At 41.3% G+C, this 16626-nt stretch overlaps 1 protein-coding gene across 9 annotated transcripts in view; it reads right to left on the reverse strand.

Annotated features, from left to right (window-relative positions):
* The window catches only part of nrxn2b (neurexin 2b), an 811562-nt gene that overhangs the window by 64746 nt on the left and 730190 nt on the right, over positions 1–16626 (reverse strand). The window lies entirely within an intron of this gene.

Here is a 16626-nt window from a genome sequence, read left to right on the forward strand (position 1 = left end):
AGACACTCTAAGACAAATCGGTGTTTTGCTCTCGGTTGGTTAATCCTAAACATACAGTAGGTCCCCCTCCTTCCTATTGGGAGACTATGGCTCAGGCAATGCAACACAAGGTCCCCAGTTAGTCTCTTGTTGTATGAATGTCTTCAACTGTCAAGCTGGGAGAGTTAAACAAAGATAACTCAGCACTGGGGTCTCCAAACCTGGTCCTACATGTAACCCACACGAAAGGTTACTTCAAATACACCTGATAATAGTAGATGGTAGGTACGTTAATTTACTTCAATGACTACTACCAACACTACACAAGTAAAAAGAAAGTTGGGCCTGATCAGAAGATTTTAAATTCACGGGAGCCTAGGTGTGAGCAACAACAGAGGAGAGCACACAATGTCTATAAGAAAGAGTAGAATTTCATATAGTGAACAATTGTGGATCAACATTTACAAATAACCAAAAATTTCGCGCCTGTGAAAAAAATAAAATAAAATAAATAACCCAGTCATTTCGATGTGTCTGTCAATTGTTCATTCAATGTTTCATGGCTAGTGACCAGTGGGGTCACCATCTACCAGTTCACTCGGTCCTCTGGGCTGGGGCTCGCCATCCAAGTTCTTCAGAAGATGATCTTGGGGTCTCTGGGCACTGCAGGCCAAAAGTGCACCATAACAAAAATAACCTGACCTGGAACAAGGCCAGAGTAAAGCATCTTAAAATACAGGATGCTAATATCAATAAAGCTTAAGCTACAATTCAAAGAGATCGTCCATCATTTCTCAAGATTTTTCCATGTTGTACAACAATATTCAAGTTGTCAGAGTTCAATATTACCAACACATCAGTAAAACTAAAGAAATTAGCTTATATGTGGTAATATACTATATATATATATATATATATCTATAAATATATAGATATATATATATATAACCTGACGTTAGCTCTGACCTACTCAGAACAGAAAGTTCCCAAGCAATGCCAACAGAAAAGCCCATTACAGCACCATGAACCATGAATTAGCACTGTTGAAATATTAGAACATGTGCTAACAGGAAAATAAGTGCAACTACATAGAAAGAATACAACATACACAATAATAATAATAAAAAAATATTACCATACAATTTTATTTTTATTACATTTGATCAGTTACTAGATATTTTAGCCAATTTTCAGTGAATTTACTGAGCCAACTCCCGAGCGCGTGCGATCACCGATGCTCTGACGCTACACAACGGATTATTCCGGGCTTCAGCCGCTCACAAGGGAAGCCTTCTGAGATTTAATAAAAACGGATTTACTATTTTGAATTATATATTTTGCGAAACTATTTTAACATTATTTTTTTTCTTACCGATTTGCAAGATTCTTCATCAAATTCGACAAGATCTTCTAGGCTATTAGCGGAAACAACCGTCAGCTCTGTGCTCTCAAGCGTGTCTGACGTGTCAATCATAACTCTTCTTCTCTCCAATATTTGTGTGAGTTTCTGCTGGTGCAGCTCCGTGTTGCCTTCAGGAGAATGGGACATCTCCTGCCTTCATAAAATTTCACCCACATGGCATTTACTGTGCAAATCAGAACTTTAAGTAAAAAAACAAAAGTTCCAGATCCTTTTAATGCCATGAATATATGGAACAGAAACGTGGATTATATCTTTATATAGATCTATTGATTTATAGATTAATAGTTTTACTGGACAGAAATGACAGAACAAAACTGGTTCTTAGTCAAATCCTAATGAGTCAGATTGAAAGTGTCATGGAGTCACTGAACAGCCTCATGACATTAACACTGACATGAAAAATAATATTGAAGAAAAAAATATATAAAATAAAATCTAATTAAAAACATAAATAAGTGATAGGTTCCTTACTGTTATTGTCTGTAAAATATATTTCTTCTTAGTGTTAGCTGTGGTCCCAACAAACCCATGGCACTTTAACAATATTATTTTCCCTTTTATCTGAAAACAATGACTGTTTATTCTTGCCATACAATCTTCTGTGTTAATTATTGTTCAAAAGGTCTTGCCGTACAAGTTTATTCCTCTGTATTTACTTTTGTTTCTTAGTTCATTCTTGCATTTTGTTCTTCATTCGTTTCCATTTAGTTTTCTTTGATTAGTATTATCCTCTCTTGGTTTATTGTTGGCTTCTTTAGTTTCTTTCCTGTTGCTAGTTTTATTTTATCGTTAGTATTGACGCTCACCACCAGTAATCTTTACTCATCATGTCATTCACCTGTCTGTGCCGCCTAATCATCAAGTGTTTCACCTGATTTGACACTCATATTGATTTTTCACTATTCACCGCCGGATTCTCTGATCCTGATTCACATCTAGTTTGTTTCTCCGTTCTACATCCTGGTTCTCCTGTTTCAGAGTTTTGCGCAACGTGCATTTGGCTTTTTTTTTCTTAATCCCCTACGGTGCGGGTTGCTATAGGAACTCCCACTGAGAAGAGGTCCAGAGGCAGAACCACAGCTCACAGAACAGACTACACATCCCGTAGAGTGATGTCTTAATTTCTTGGACTTGTTGCCTTCGATATTGATTGAAAATATACTTTTATTAGCCAGATAGATGACTTTTAGGATGTCACAATTTTTTCTATTTTTTACTAGCCATTAAGATTTTCCTGACAACAGTTACAACCTGTTTTAGCCATAACAATAAGACATTTTCTTTTGTTGAGAAAGAAAAAATCTCGTTAGCTTCTACATAGTTTGCAAGGACAGTTGTCTACTGGGCTAAACAGAGAGAATTCTCTTTATAGAGAATAGTCATGTACAGGCATTTCTCAGCCAACCATGAAACACAAAGAACAGCAGCAGGTGGCATTTAAACTAGTCAGATACAAACTACTACATACATTCATGAATGAATAAAAAAAAAAGCCAAATCTTGCAGGAATCAGATCTTTGCGGGACAAATCAAGACTGAAGAGTTTAGATGCCAACAGTTCGCCATTTGTGTAGGTTAATCATATTTGCATTTAACTTAAGTTAACTTGCAAAATAAAAAAGAAAACAAAAAAAAACATAGTTGTATTTTCTGCTTAAAAACAAAATTCAGGGGGAGATTTTCACAAACTAAATTTATATAAAGAGCAATGAGCAGGGTACCAAACAAGGAGCCCTGAGGAACTCCTGTGATACTGAGAGACAACAGGAAAAAAACAAACAAATTGAAAAACAGTTTACACCACTTATATGTGCCATATTTTAACAATCCACACCCAAACAAATCTCGCTCTTAAATGATAATTTCTTTAACATTCAGTGGATAACAAGGTTTTAGAAGGGAAGAAAAATAAAAATAAAGTAAAACTGATTGGCAGATAGAAGTGGATATAAAATATGGATGGATAACTGAGAGCAGCTACCATGAGTTGACAAACGGTTGCATTTAAGTTATCCGACTTATTTACACGCAAGACAGATTCGCTTTTTTGTTGTCCAGGGCCGAAACTCAAAAGATACTGTCCAGTAGGTTCCTGCAGCGAGGCAGAATGCCCTCATGTCTAGCAGAAGGATGTCTCTGTGAGCATCAGATCTCACACACATCATCCTGGTAAAAAGAGACAGTACTTACCGAGGACTCAGGCACCTTTAGTATTCATCTTCCGGCCAACCCTCCCCCCCCACACACACACACACACTCCCACCTCCCCTTTCCCATTTATTAGTGTTGACAGCTGCCCACTGCTTCGAGTTTATTACAGTCAACCGCCTACTCTACTCTTTCCTCCCGCCATCTCTCTCCTCTGCCTCCATGGTTCCTGTCCTCAGTCCCAGGAAAGGTCAAAGTCATTTACAGGCTGCCAGAAAGCCACGGAACAAGCGGCGCGGGAGGGGAAGCGGAGCGCACCGGAGACAAACACGGCAGCAGACACGCCGTCTGTCTGCCAGAGATTCCTCCGCCGCAGTTTCACCTCGCTCAAACTCGCAAAACTCCCCGCCTGAAAAACCTCCACCCCAAAAGAAGGCGGAATGGGGCCAGGTGGCACTCCGCAGCGACGACTTCACTGATCCCATTACATCCCATTGCATTTTATTTATGCCGTTTCCCATATGTTGAGTATTTCAGAGGTGAACGCGCGACTTTTGCTTGCAGCCATGTTGTGTTATTCATGGCTGATTAAGAGCTTTGAGAAAGACAATACAGCGCTGGAAAGAGCAAGTTCATTAAGTAAATAAGTGCAGATTTTGCGCGGTATGTTAATGATTAGCATAGTCATTAATGACATTATGTTTTTTAATGATTTAATTGTATTGCGGTGAACTTCTACATGGCTTCGAATGTTTTTAAATTTTGCAACTACATATGCTTTACATTAAAAATGCTATTTATTTATTATTATTCTCTTTTCTTGGCAGAAGCTTGGTCATTTTCTTGCATCAGACTGTAGCATATTGTATTTATGCTGTTTTTACCTTGAGAAACTACAGATGAAAACTAGCCTTTATGTCAAACTCTGTCATATTATGTGATGTGCCGTTTGAAATAAATATTAAATATGCCTGTCACAATAAGCTATAAATCCATTAATTGCATGATAAGTTAAAACAAGCTCAATTTCCATTTGCACAGTTTATTGTGTTTTCTTTTTTTTTCTCTTTCTACCAAAAACTGGATGTTAAAAGTCTTCAGTCTGGTTCATTGGTCTCATCCAGCCTTTTTGTTCACATAGACTTTATGATTCATTTTATTTGTCGTTTCTGTTGTTTTGTTTGTTTGTTTGTTTTAGGCATTTAGAGCGTCTTCCATTTCCAGCCTTATAAGTGTATTAAACTTTTATTTGTTTATCTTTGAGTATGTGTTCTTGTGTTATTATGCCATTACCGTTGTATCGTTTCAAAATATTCTCAAAACAACAATATTACCGTTTATCGCGACAACCTTGTCGTCTGGCAAAATTTGTCGCGACAGAAATCAGCGAACAGCAAAAATCTGCTAAACTTGCGACTCGGCGGTGCTGACTGTACGGACTGAGCATGCTCAGAAAGCAGGACTCGTTGTTGATTGTGGGAGCGGACGTTAGGGCGGGACAGGAAACGACTCCGGCTCCGGACGCCAACGCCAGATTTAGACAAACTTCCACTCAGATGATCTCACCCTGCAAAGAGGCTCAAATGGCAAAGTGCTTCCACCTTTTTAGGTGCCTAATGAATTGATTCATGTTATGTAGCAGCCCTCACAGGCTCTCTGCTCACTATTATTCCCTTCCAAACTATCGCTGAGCGATTAAAAGAAAAAAGACAAAAAGAACGACAACTCAATCGTCGCTAAGATCATGGCAGTCGTTCAGACGCTGCGTCACGAGGAGGAAAACGATGGTCCCCGTCAGGTCCCACACACGGCTGAGACCGTAATCACCACACCTTTGTTGCTTTTGCTCAGAGGATTAATTTGATTTCACAGATCGGAGCGGAAAGAATCTGTGCCGTTAAGACTGAAAAGCAGATAGGACAGTTGAATCTTGGTGATATTTACACAGAGATTAGCATTTGCGTTCCGCAACATTAGGGTTCTTCTCCATGCTGAAGGAATGTATCGAGCCCATTACAGCAGGAAGCCTAAGGGAACCAAAAAAAAAAACACAACAAAAAACAAAAAAATTATTTCTGTGATGCAGTAATGACATTTTAATGGCCATTTCCCTTAAGCGAACGTATCTCTAGACACAGGAGGAGGGGAAAAGAAACACTGTTTGAAAGACTGGGTGCAGTCAAGCCTGCAACTGTGAAAATGAAAGGAGAGCGGGGGGGGGGGGGGGGGGGGGTACCTAAAGTAAGGCCACGGCCGCGGTTTCAACACCACCACTTCTCGGCTGCCGCTTAGTGGCCCTTAATCTGCTGCGGCTGTCAGCCGTCGTCAGGAGCCCGGCTCTCGCATGCCTCCGCTTTCGTCTGGAGGCCGGCTTGCCTAGCGGCCCTTGCTGTGGGTCAGGCGGGAGGTGGAGGTGGGGGCTTCAGACCAATCCACTTTCAGTTACGTCCAATTTAAATCTCAAGGAAGACAGAGTCTCTTTTTGAGATCGCGAGCTTTGTTGAAACATTCAAACGTCTACAGAGGCAAAGAGATGAGGGGGGAAAAGAGAAAAAATGTCTGTAGATTGGAAGGAGATTCAGCTTCAGCCAAAATCGTTCTTGGTGTTGTTACAGCTGCAGAAAGGAAGGGATTTTATTTTATTTTTATCATGGGAATGAAAACAGAAAATATCAAAATTACAGTACTTTGCAAAGTATTCACATCCCTTTGATCTGGATTTTTCACACTTTGTAAGAAAGCACAATTTTAGCATGATTTATTGACATTTTTACGCGACAGAGCAACACAAAAATAGGAATGAATAATGATGCATGGTGCTTTTTTTCTAAAAAGTAAAACACATAAAATTGTTGCGCAGCAAATTTTCCTCTGAAGTCATCGACAGTGGAGTCTCACATATTTGTTGTTCTGTATTCTCAGATTCACCTATTTGCAGACACTTCCATGGAACGTAACTCCTAATTTCTTCCACAGAAAATCTGCCTAAAGTTGCTGAATAATTTTGTGAAGGATATCAAAATGATTTGAAAGAAGCTTAAACACCATGACGATATGCTACTTGACATGCTATTGGCTAGTGTTTATAAAGTAGCCAATTCAGATAACGGTGCTAATTTGTCTTGATAAGATGTTTGATTCTGCAATAGCACCAAGATGGTGCTAATGCATTTAAAGGTCTATTTGGTGTTTGAACTGGTGGAGTTGGAAGTTACAAGTGTTTCTAGAGGGGTGTCAGGTTTTTGCAGATTCCAGCTCTAAACCAGCGGTTGTGGTCGCTGTGATCACTCAATAGAGTCTGACTGTGTGTGATTCATTTTCAGTTCAAATCCAGCTGTTCTGCGAAGGCCTCAAAAGTTTAATAGTTTAACAAAGCAAGCTACAAACCTAAGCAATGCTAAAAGTTTAGAGCTACAATGGAATGGTTTAGATCAGTGTTTTTCAAACTGGGGCCACCGGGGGGGCGATATGGGACCTTAGAAAACTTGAGTGAAGATAAGAAAAACATGTTTAAACGTAACACATTTCTTAATCAAAGCTCTTAATCAATTTTTTAAATGACAAAATCTAATCAAGTTTTTAGTCGTTATGAAATATAAATTAAAATAATTGATTGAAATGTTATTTGGCATGCTTGTCTTTCTGATCGGCTGCTAGTTATCAAGAGGCTTTGCTCCTCAAGCTAGCATAGCTAAAATCAAAAGGTATGAGGCAGGATATAAGCTACAATATTATATAAGCTATAATAACTATTGAATATAGAGAATAAAAGTGAGAAAAATCATTTGAAAATATATGTTCCGTAACATATTTTGTAGAATTGTAGAATTTGCAGACGCGGCCCCTGGGTCAGATCAAAGCATATTCATGTTCTACCATATTTTTATGATGATATTGTTGTTGAGTGAAAGTGTGTCTATCTGTAAGTGACTACTTGTAACTGTGCTGCTGATACTTGCCAGGCAAAAGAGATTCCTAATCTCAAGGAGTTTCTTTTATTATCCTGGTTAAATAAAGGTTGATGACATGTTACAAAGACCTACTCAAAGTCTTAAATCCAATCTAAGATTAGATTTGGAAACAGACTTTATATCTTATCTATTTTTCAATGAGAATAAGCAAAACTGTCAGTGGTCAGATGAGTAAAGCTGGTGGACTTGTGTCCCAAAAGACTTTAGTAATTTCTTCCATGTCAGAAATATGTACTAATTTGTGTTGGTCTGTAAAACTGTAGCATGACAAAATCTTAAAAGACGGTCTGAACACTCTTTACACACCTTTCTTGAAAGCGTTATGTCACGAAAAGTGTTTTGATTGATGCAAAAATATTTAAGATTTCAGTTTTGAGTAAAATTTTCTTCATTTTCAGAGCAGAATCCACAGTTCCTGCTGGCCTCCCATCAGATTTACCTCCCGTTTTTAATATGTTTTCCCCCCTCAAAGACAAACTAAATCAGCTCTGGAAATCCACGGCAGAGAGGAGAGCAGCACCGGTACACGGAGAGCGTTTCCGTCTGAAATATTTCAACATGACCTTGCAGCAAGCGAGAGTGCGTCGAGGTAAACGCAGCCATCGAGAGGGGAATGAGAATGAGGCAGAGGCTGCAGTGGGCGTGCGTCGGTATGTGGGCGTGCTCGTGCGTGTGTGTGTGTGTGTGCATCAGGGTTATCTGGCAAACCTCACAGCACTCTGGCTGATCATTGCAAACAGAAAAGGGAAAGCGCAGAGGGAGGAGGAGCAGACAGAGACAGTGTGCAATACAAGGACAGAGGAAACCTTGATGGTCTTCTGGGGCCTTAAGGTGCTTTGAGATCAAAGCTCCTTTTGAACGCTTCAAGATTTCTTTGTTTCTCCTCGGCACACACACAGTTAGTCAATTAAGAATGGGGAAATAGAAAAAGAGGCTCCGTGACAGCGGTTTTGAAGCTTTCCCTTCTTTGTTTCCTTCAACCGACAGCTCAATTAGACGGTGCTTCGTCTCTAGCAAACCCTAAAGGTTCATCACCAACACACGCCTCCCAATCTGATGAACTAATGGGGTAAACAAGCGAGGTAGAACGAGAAAACATCGGAATTTAGCGTTTCGCGTCTCGAAAAACTACCCAAAAAAAAAATAAGACAGAGAAAATGAAGAAAAAGCGGCTTGACCAGTTCAGGAATTTGCTGATGTCGATAATTCGCTCTGACAGACTTCATATTAATAGTCCCGCGGGGTGGCGGAAAATGCAAACTATTCGTCAGCTTCTTTCCCCATTTCCCCCAATAATGATCTATCACAGCCCGGATCTGCTTGAGCCTAACTTGACGTGCCAGTGTAAGTATGCCTCCCTGCAATAATTTATGAGCTTATGAATCAGCCGGTGGGGCAGAATGAGCGGGAGACGCGTAGGATAAACACGTCTTTACCAAAAAAAGCAATCGATTCTCATACAGGATGCGCGCGCACACGGCTGACGCTTCTCTGTGTCGTTACAGCAACTCAATATTTCACGCGGACTTACGGCAGAAGTGGCGTTTTCTAATTTGCTTAATGTTCAAATACATGTTTAATTTGCAGTTAGGGATGAATATTCGGAGGCTTGTTTTGAAGTTGTCCCACAGGCGCCTGCTACTGAGCCTGATAGACTATCAGAAGATATCTCTGCGTCTCCCCTTTGAGGGTAATTCTGCCTCTGAATGGGTAATCAGCCTGTCAAAATGCATGCCTAATGCCTGCGAGTGGAGATCGGCTGTGGCATCTGCTACATGGAGAACAGTATAGCGGGGTGAATCTTCCACTCAGAAACTGCAGCGTTACATAAGAGGGAGGGGAGAAAAAAATACAGAAGTGGTTGCATAACTTGTAGACTTCTCGCTGGCGAAATCACCCACTTTGTGTTCCCACTACGTCTTTGGAGTGTTGAGTTGTGGCAGACACAGAGCGGGGGTTCTGGATTCGGGCGGCGGTTATCTAGATCGCCCAATTCATGTCTCTCATCAGTCACCTGAAGTGCTGCTACAGACGCCGTAGCGTGGCCGAGGAAAACGGGGGAAACTGAAATTGTCCCCTATCGGAGCGGACGCAGACAGCCTCACTCACCGCACACCTTTTCTCCGTTGCTGCTCGGCCAGCTCATTTGTATGTGTTTGTCGTGATCTCCGGCAGTCACCTTGAGCGAACACCCGACACACACACACACACTCCCGCACGCGTGCCTATCTCTCTGTCTTAATAGCACTTTATCTCTCCACCCCTCCTTTCCTTCTCCCTAACTCCTCCTATCTTTTCAGTGATGGTGGTCATCTGTTCTTTCTCACCCTGACAACGAAGACTGGCCGCTCTAATGGCGAATCAGATCTCATTGAAAAATCAATGACTTAGACTAATGTGCTGTGTGTGTGTGTGTGTGTGTGTGTGTGTGTGTGTTTGAATCTGAATCTCCCATCAGAGTGTGACTCATGCTGGGCTTGCCTATTTGTCCTGGAGTACACACAAGCTGGCGGCGAGCCCTGCTACTGCGGAGAGAGGCAACGTCTCGGCAAAAGAAAGGAAGCGAGACTCATAAATCAGCCGAAACATGGTCGTCTATAAGCCTGATTAGGAGCTCTTTGTCAGGTTCCAATCTCTGATTTGACAGAAAACAACTCATCCTGGGGCGATTCCGTCCTGGGACTATCGACAGAGTTTGACATTCTGTAGGTTTGCCCTCTGTCACAACGCTGACTCACATGCTTAAACGCATCTCACTGGTGTGAGATTACGCCAAGGCCTGTTACACTCCAAAACCGCAAGAGCAAACAGTGACTTTCAAAACTGCTGTGATCCAAATGACAGGGTGAACCATCAAAAAGCTGTTAAGTGAAACAAACCTAGTGCTACCTCTGCTCCATCTTGAGTGTTGCAACACTTCTTTGACACAAGCGAGCCAATTAAAACAGTAGAGCACCAAGCTCAGCACCAAGACGGGATGGTTGTTGTCCAGACCACTGAGGGGGACGTGAATGATTCGATTTGAAGGAGCCGGCAAGTCTAAAACGGCATCAGACAGCATAATTGGGAGGCATCATGAGCACAATAACACTGTTATCAGGCAGTTGCCAGAGCATTCAACAGTCAATTAAAACAATAAATGGAGGTCAGTAGAGACAGAAAAGTGTCTGTAAATGCATTAGACAGCATTGTCGGCACTTGAAAGAGTTTGATCAGGGTTGTTTTTTGGGTTTGCGTGAAATCGGTGTGTCACAGTTGAATCACCCGTTATCTGCGGCCAACGCCGTAAGAACACAAAGTCCAGTTTGTTTATCCTGCGTTCTACAGAACTCAATCAAATGAGACCATTGGTGAGTGGCGCTAATTGCATTTTGGAGAACTTTGAAGTCAACGATGAGGCTTCTTTGATGTGAGGGCAGAGCTCCTTGGTATCATTAATTGCCTTTCCTTCTGCAAATGAACATGATTGTCAGCCGAGAGACTTTGAGGACGAATGCCTGCTACAAAACGTCAAAATGAATTGAAATATTAAACTTTAACGGCAACAGCTTTGTAACCTCTATATGTGTAAACGTGGTGTAGGTTGTGACACACAGCTATGCAACACTATTACTGAACTACTACTGATCACCTTTTGACTGCCGATGTGAAATTGCTTCAGAAAAAGTGTGTTGGCATGCAGTGGTGGCGTAGGGGTTAGCGCGACCCATGTTTGGAGGCCTTGGGTCCTCGACGCGGCCGTCGCGGGTTCGACTCCCGGACCCGACGATATTTGCCGCATGTCTTCCCCCCTCTTCTTCCCCGTTTCCTGTCAGTCTACTGTCATATAAGGGACACTAGAGCCCACAGAAGACCCCCTGGAGGGGTAAAAAAAAAAGAAAAAGTGTGTTGACATGGACGTTCCTGCAGTATTTCAACCGGGTCCATCTACAAATTTTACGGATCTGTGCTTTGGTATGAAATAATCTTTTGTAGAGGGTTTTACACTCATCTTGAGACAAAACATTGGTTTGTTTCAACCAAAATCGGCTGATAGCACACCAAATTTGACATTACCCAACACATAGCTCTAACTTTAAATGCAGCGTTTTCTACATGCACTCACTTTCCATAATCGGCATTCTTAACCCTCTGGCTTTGACATATTCAGGTATTCATACCATGCATTTTTTAAAACTTGCACTTTCAACACAAGTGTTCGGCTTAGAAATGGACTCTAAGGGCTTTGGGTGGCTCAGGTGGTGGAGCAGGCGCACCGTGTGCAAAGGCCACAGGTTTTTGCTTTAAGTCGCCCCACGTCCAGTGCCAGGTCTCTGGCCACCTGCCACATTTGTCTCTCTTCTTTTGACAACTTTTATCAAAGTCACTGTGCGAAAAAAGGCCACTAGTGCCAAAAATCATCTAAAACTAAAATATATGTATATTCTTAGCTCAACTGGAGCTTTTTACATTTACTGTCATCAGTAACCAAATTCCTTCCCTTTAAACCTTAGCTATACAAACTGAGTTGTTAGTGCACACTGTGTCTGTTGTTCTTGTGAGTGACCCTGCTGGAGGCAGGGACTGAGTCCAATCATTAGTTAGATCAATGATAAGCACTTCTAACTCTTCTCTCCGACCATCGTACAGCCACAATAATGACACACACGTCTTTAAATTGATGTTTTTAATGGCTGCCATGTTTAAACAAAATCCCCATTTTATCACAGAGGAAAGCCAACACGGTAGTATATTGAAAAGGCCTGTAATTTGAAAAGAAAAAACTAGTGGTGTGACAATTACAATTACAGCCATTACAACCTAGTGGTGTGACAAACTATGTCATCCACCCCTTGGCATCTCCCACATCCATTTTTTCCAACATCTGGTCACTTACATCTGCACACCCAATATGCTGTTTAACAACATAATATAAAGGCTCAGCTTCAGGCAAATCCAAATTACAGTCCAAAACCTAAGTGCTGGTAATACTGTCATTTGATTTGCCTCGTTTTATTTTTAAAAATTTTTTTGGTTTCTCATATAGCGCTGTCCATCGAAATGGGACTATTCCTTCTGGGTTTTGTAAGCGCTCATTGATGTTGAGATAAAGGCCTAAAGAGATTTTTCTGCCACTTGGTTCAACTAATTTGCTTATGCAATGTTGTGGAAACGTGATACATAAGAGGCCATCGCATGAAAACATAGTGATCACAAACATTTTGATTCCAATGTCCAATCAGATCTCTTTCTTCAGATCTCTGCAGTTCCTCAACCTTAAGCAAAGCCTTAAACTTCAAACATGCATCAAGCGTGACAGGTCTACCTTTCACCGCTTTATCACATGAAAGACGACTAAAAGTGAGCTGTGATATGAAAAGAATATGTATTTTAGTGCTAACACAGGGTTGTGATTTATACCCCGGTATTGCTGTCAAGAGGTGTGCGATGGCAGTTTAAATTTATCAAGATGTGCGAGGAAAACCCGAACATTTCATAGGGCAAAGTGTCTATGTCGGTGCATATTCAGGTCTTCAAAGATGGATGGAGGACTGGAGAGAGAAAGAAGGCAGAAAGAGAGGGTTATGAATGCATGAGGCAGAGGGCATGTTGAGGTGGTGATACAGGAAAATGTCTCCGAGAAGCAAAAATTGTGGAAAAGAAAAGAAAGCCAGGAGTAGGGCTGGAAGCCACAGCACTGAAGCAACGTGGGCGTTTATTCCTTTAGGAAAAGTTAGGAGAGGATCTCTGTTACTGTGGCAGTGGAAATCAATGTCGATCCTCCCACGGTTCACCTCTTTACCAACGACAGCCCCAGACATCTGGAGATGTTTGCCTATTTGGCTGACTAATTACGGGACAAAAAAAACAAAAAGCTGTACAATCCCTGTAAAGTTTCTTGTCCACTTTGGTTTTCTCCTCCCGTCTCTTTTTTCCCTTTCAGCCGTTTGGACTTATTGGCTCCTGTTAATCCTTCACCAGACCCCCAAGATATGGCAATAATCCCCGTATCTGCCACAAAGCCTCATTACGCCGTGCGTCATTGTGAGAACAGAAACAAAGCAAGGACCGGCAGGTGACGTGACATTTTATCTGCTTTACAAAAGAATTAAACTAACCCCAAACTCTTGCTCAAAATGGCAGTTCGGTGAGTTCAGCTCGAAAGTGAGTCTGTCCTCTATCTCTTCGCCAACAAACCTTGAGACGTACTTTGAATTTCCTAATCCGTGAGCCTTTGGCCTCAGCTCCATAGCTCCCTCCAAGGCTCGTCACTGTGTTGACCCGAGCCACGAACATGGTGTCGGAAAAGTCCAATTGATCCAGGAGCTTGTGTGAATGATCTGGGAGAAGGAAGTGACTCCCAGAGAGCAGCAGGGCAGGCGGGGAGGGGCGCATCAAGTCAAAAATAAAATAGGATTGTAGATTATTCCTGCCTGGCAGCGTAAATCTAGTCAGCAAACTGTGAAATGAGATATCGGAGTCCTTGAATATCGTGCATAAGCTGTGTTTTGTTTAGAGGCTTTGTGCAATAATAATCCTTTGTGACATTGTACGGGTTAATTCTGTGCCATGGTCGCTTCTGTCTTTCTTGATGTTGCAACAAGCCCAACATATTATATATATAAAAAAAAGGTGTGAGCAAATTGCTTAACTAATTTGGGAGTCAGAGATACTGAACTACGTTTAGTCACCGTGGGCATCAGGATCCATTTGAACAGTTCTTTCTTTGAAGGCAGAGTGATTATATGGATTCACTAATAAGAATTGTGGCAAGGCCTGTTGCAATTGCAATACATCAATTAATTGCATGATAAATTAAGAAGCTCAATAATGTCCATTTTTGTGATTTATTGTTTTATCTCTTTTCTCTCCTATCAAAAACTAGATGACAAAAGTCTTGAGTCTGATTCTTTGGTCTCAACCTGCTCGTTCTTTTCAAGATACTTTTGTTTTCAGAGACTTCCTAATTCATTTTATTTGTTGTTTCTGTTGTTTTGCTTATTTGTTTTGGATATTTAAAAGGTTTGTTTTTTTTCATAAGAATTTAAAGTTAATCGATCTTTGAGAACGTGTACACCATTAATATTGTACTACTTGAAAATGGTCTCAAAACAACAATGTTATCATTTATCGCAATAACTTCTGGGACGATCTATCGTCCAGCAGATTTTGTAATTGCGACGGGTTACCGTCACAGTGCTATTACGTAGAATATTATCTGGTGTCGGTTTAGTCAGTGAAGTTTACACACATTGCTACACACTGCCAACTTCCTTCTTCGTCATTTTGGCTGCCTGACTGTGTGTGAAGCTACGTGTGAGACATGTGAAATGTTGTTTGGATGTGAGTGTTTGTGCTTGTTGTGGAGGGGCCTGTCTCCCTGAGCTGAGGGGCAGCGAGGCGGGCAGCTGGCTGGAATTCAAAGGAAACACTGTGACCTTCAGACGGAATCAAAGGAAGATGTTTTGTGTCGCGCTTGTTTTCGCTCGTCTCCTCTCCCGTCTCAGAAACGCTGGCCACAGTCTCTTCCAGCTGGTGGCACAATGCAGGCATTTAATGTGTTGAAGTTACATCTCCAGAAGCGACACAAGCTTTTCTTTCATAGTTGCCAAGGTGACAAGTTTCTTCACACGGGCGCAGGTGACGGACCTGCCTTCTAATTAAACACATGTCACATGCGGTGCTTTACAGTAGGGACCCCCCGTGTGCAACCCTGGAGGACCCGGCCGTAGAAAAACATGAAAAACAAAAGGTTAAACCTTGTGGATGGTTTTGCTGCGGGACTTTGGAGATGGAAATATGATGTTTTCAGATTTTTGTTGTTGAATTTTTTTTGTTTTGTGAAAATTACGTAATACAAAACATTTGTCTGTTTTGCATTTTGTGAAATTACTGTACAAAAAAGGACATGTATGCAGATGTCCTAGACAGTTTAATAATCATCCAACACTCCAAACTTCTTTTTGATTGCTGCACTTACAAGGTTTTTTTCAAGTTGTGGAAGTTTGTGGCCCCTGTGGGAAGAAACCTTTATGAAAACCAGACTGTCTCTGATATGTTGTGAATTCTTATCCTTGGTATAAAACTCATGTGTTGACTCTGCCTGTTAGGGCTTTTCATCTGAAACGTCTTCATTGCTGACTGTCTTACAATCTCTCTGTATTGTGCACAATATACACATAAACCTGATTGAGTGGTTTCATCTAACAGTGCTTGGAAATTATTTTTTTTTCCACAACACCTAGTCAAAGTCCAGGCCTAAATGCAACTGAGAATCTGTGGCAGGACTCGAAAGCTGATCGTTATAGAAACTTCCCATGTAATATGACTGAACTAGAGCTATTTTAACTAAGCAGAAAAGGCAGCTGTAGATGGAGTAAAAGGTGAAAATATATCTACTAACGTTCCCAAATACAGAAACACGCCACACCTTTCAGATTTCTAAATGAAATAATTGTTGAAATTGTGTTTCATTTCAAGTGCTACGGCCTGGTACATGAGGTCAACCTCGCAGCCGCATCGTGACCAGACGTGGAAAAAACACATGAATATTTTAGCCAGGCTCTGTTTTCATGTGGGGTAAAATTGAAAAAACAAACAAAAAATGAAATTCATTTTGCATCAATATGTTGTCGCCCCCCAATGCTTTTCATCTCTTTTTCTGCCACTTTTATCAAAGTGAAAGAAAAGCCTCCAAACTTCCAGTGGTTTCTGTGGCGTAAGCAGGTGTTTAAGGTGAACCTGTCGTCAGTAAACAGAAGCTCACAGACACTAAGAGGGGAACAGGTGCCAGTAAATGCAGATTTACCAGATATGTCCTCAAAAAACAGTCTCTACCCAAACCCGCTCTTAAAGTTTAATTTGGACCGTAGATTGATCAACGGCACAAACCGCCTCTTCCTATTTCCTTCATGTTGTTTTCCATCATTTAAGCTATTTTCATTTTCTTCCAACTACCTTTTCCTTTTCCCCAACTACCCAGCTGTCCCTCGCCCATTCATCCTCTACCTTCAGATCCCCGCAGCAGCTTTTTTTTTTTCTTTCTTTCTTTTTTGGTCTCTGCAGGCAGAGTTGGATGTTGAAGCTGCCAGAGAAGAACGGGCTCCTGAGCGCTCAGGCTAATAT

Source organism: Xiphophorus couchianus, chromosome 14, assembly GCF_001444195.1.
Source record: "Xiphophorus couchianus chromosome 14, X_couchianus-1.0, whole genome shotgun sequence".
NCBI classification, from domain to species: Eukaryota; Metazoa; Chordata; class Actinopteri; order Cyprinodontiformes; family Poeciliidae; genus Xiphophorus; species Xiphophorus couchianus.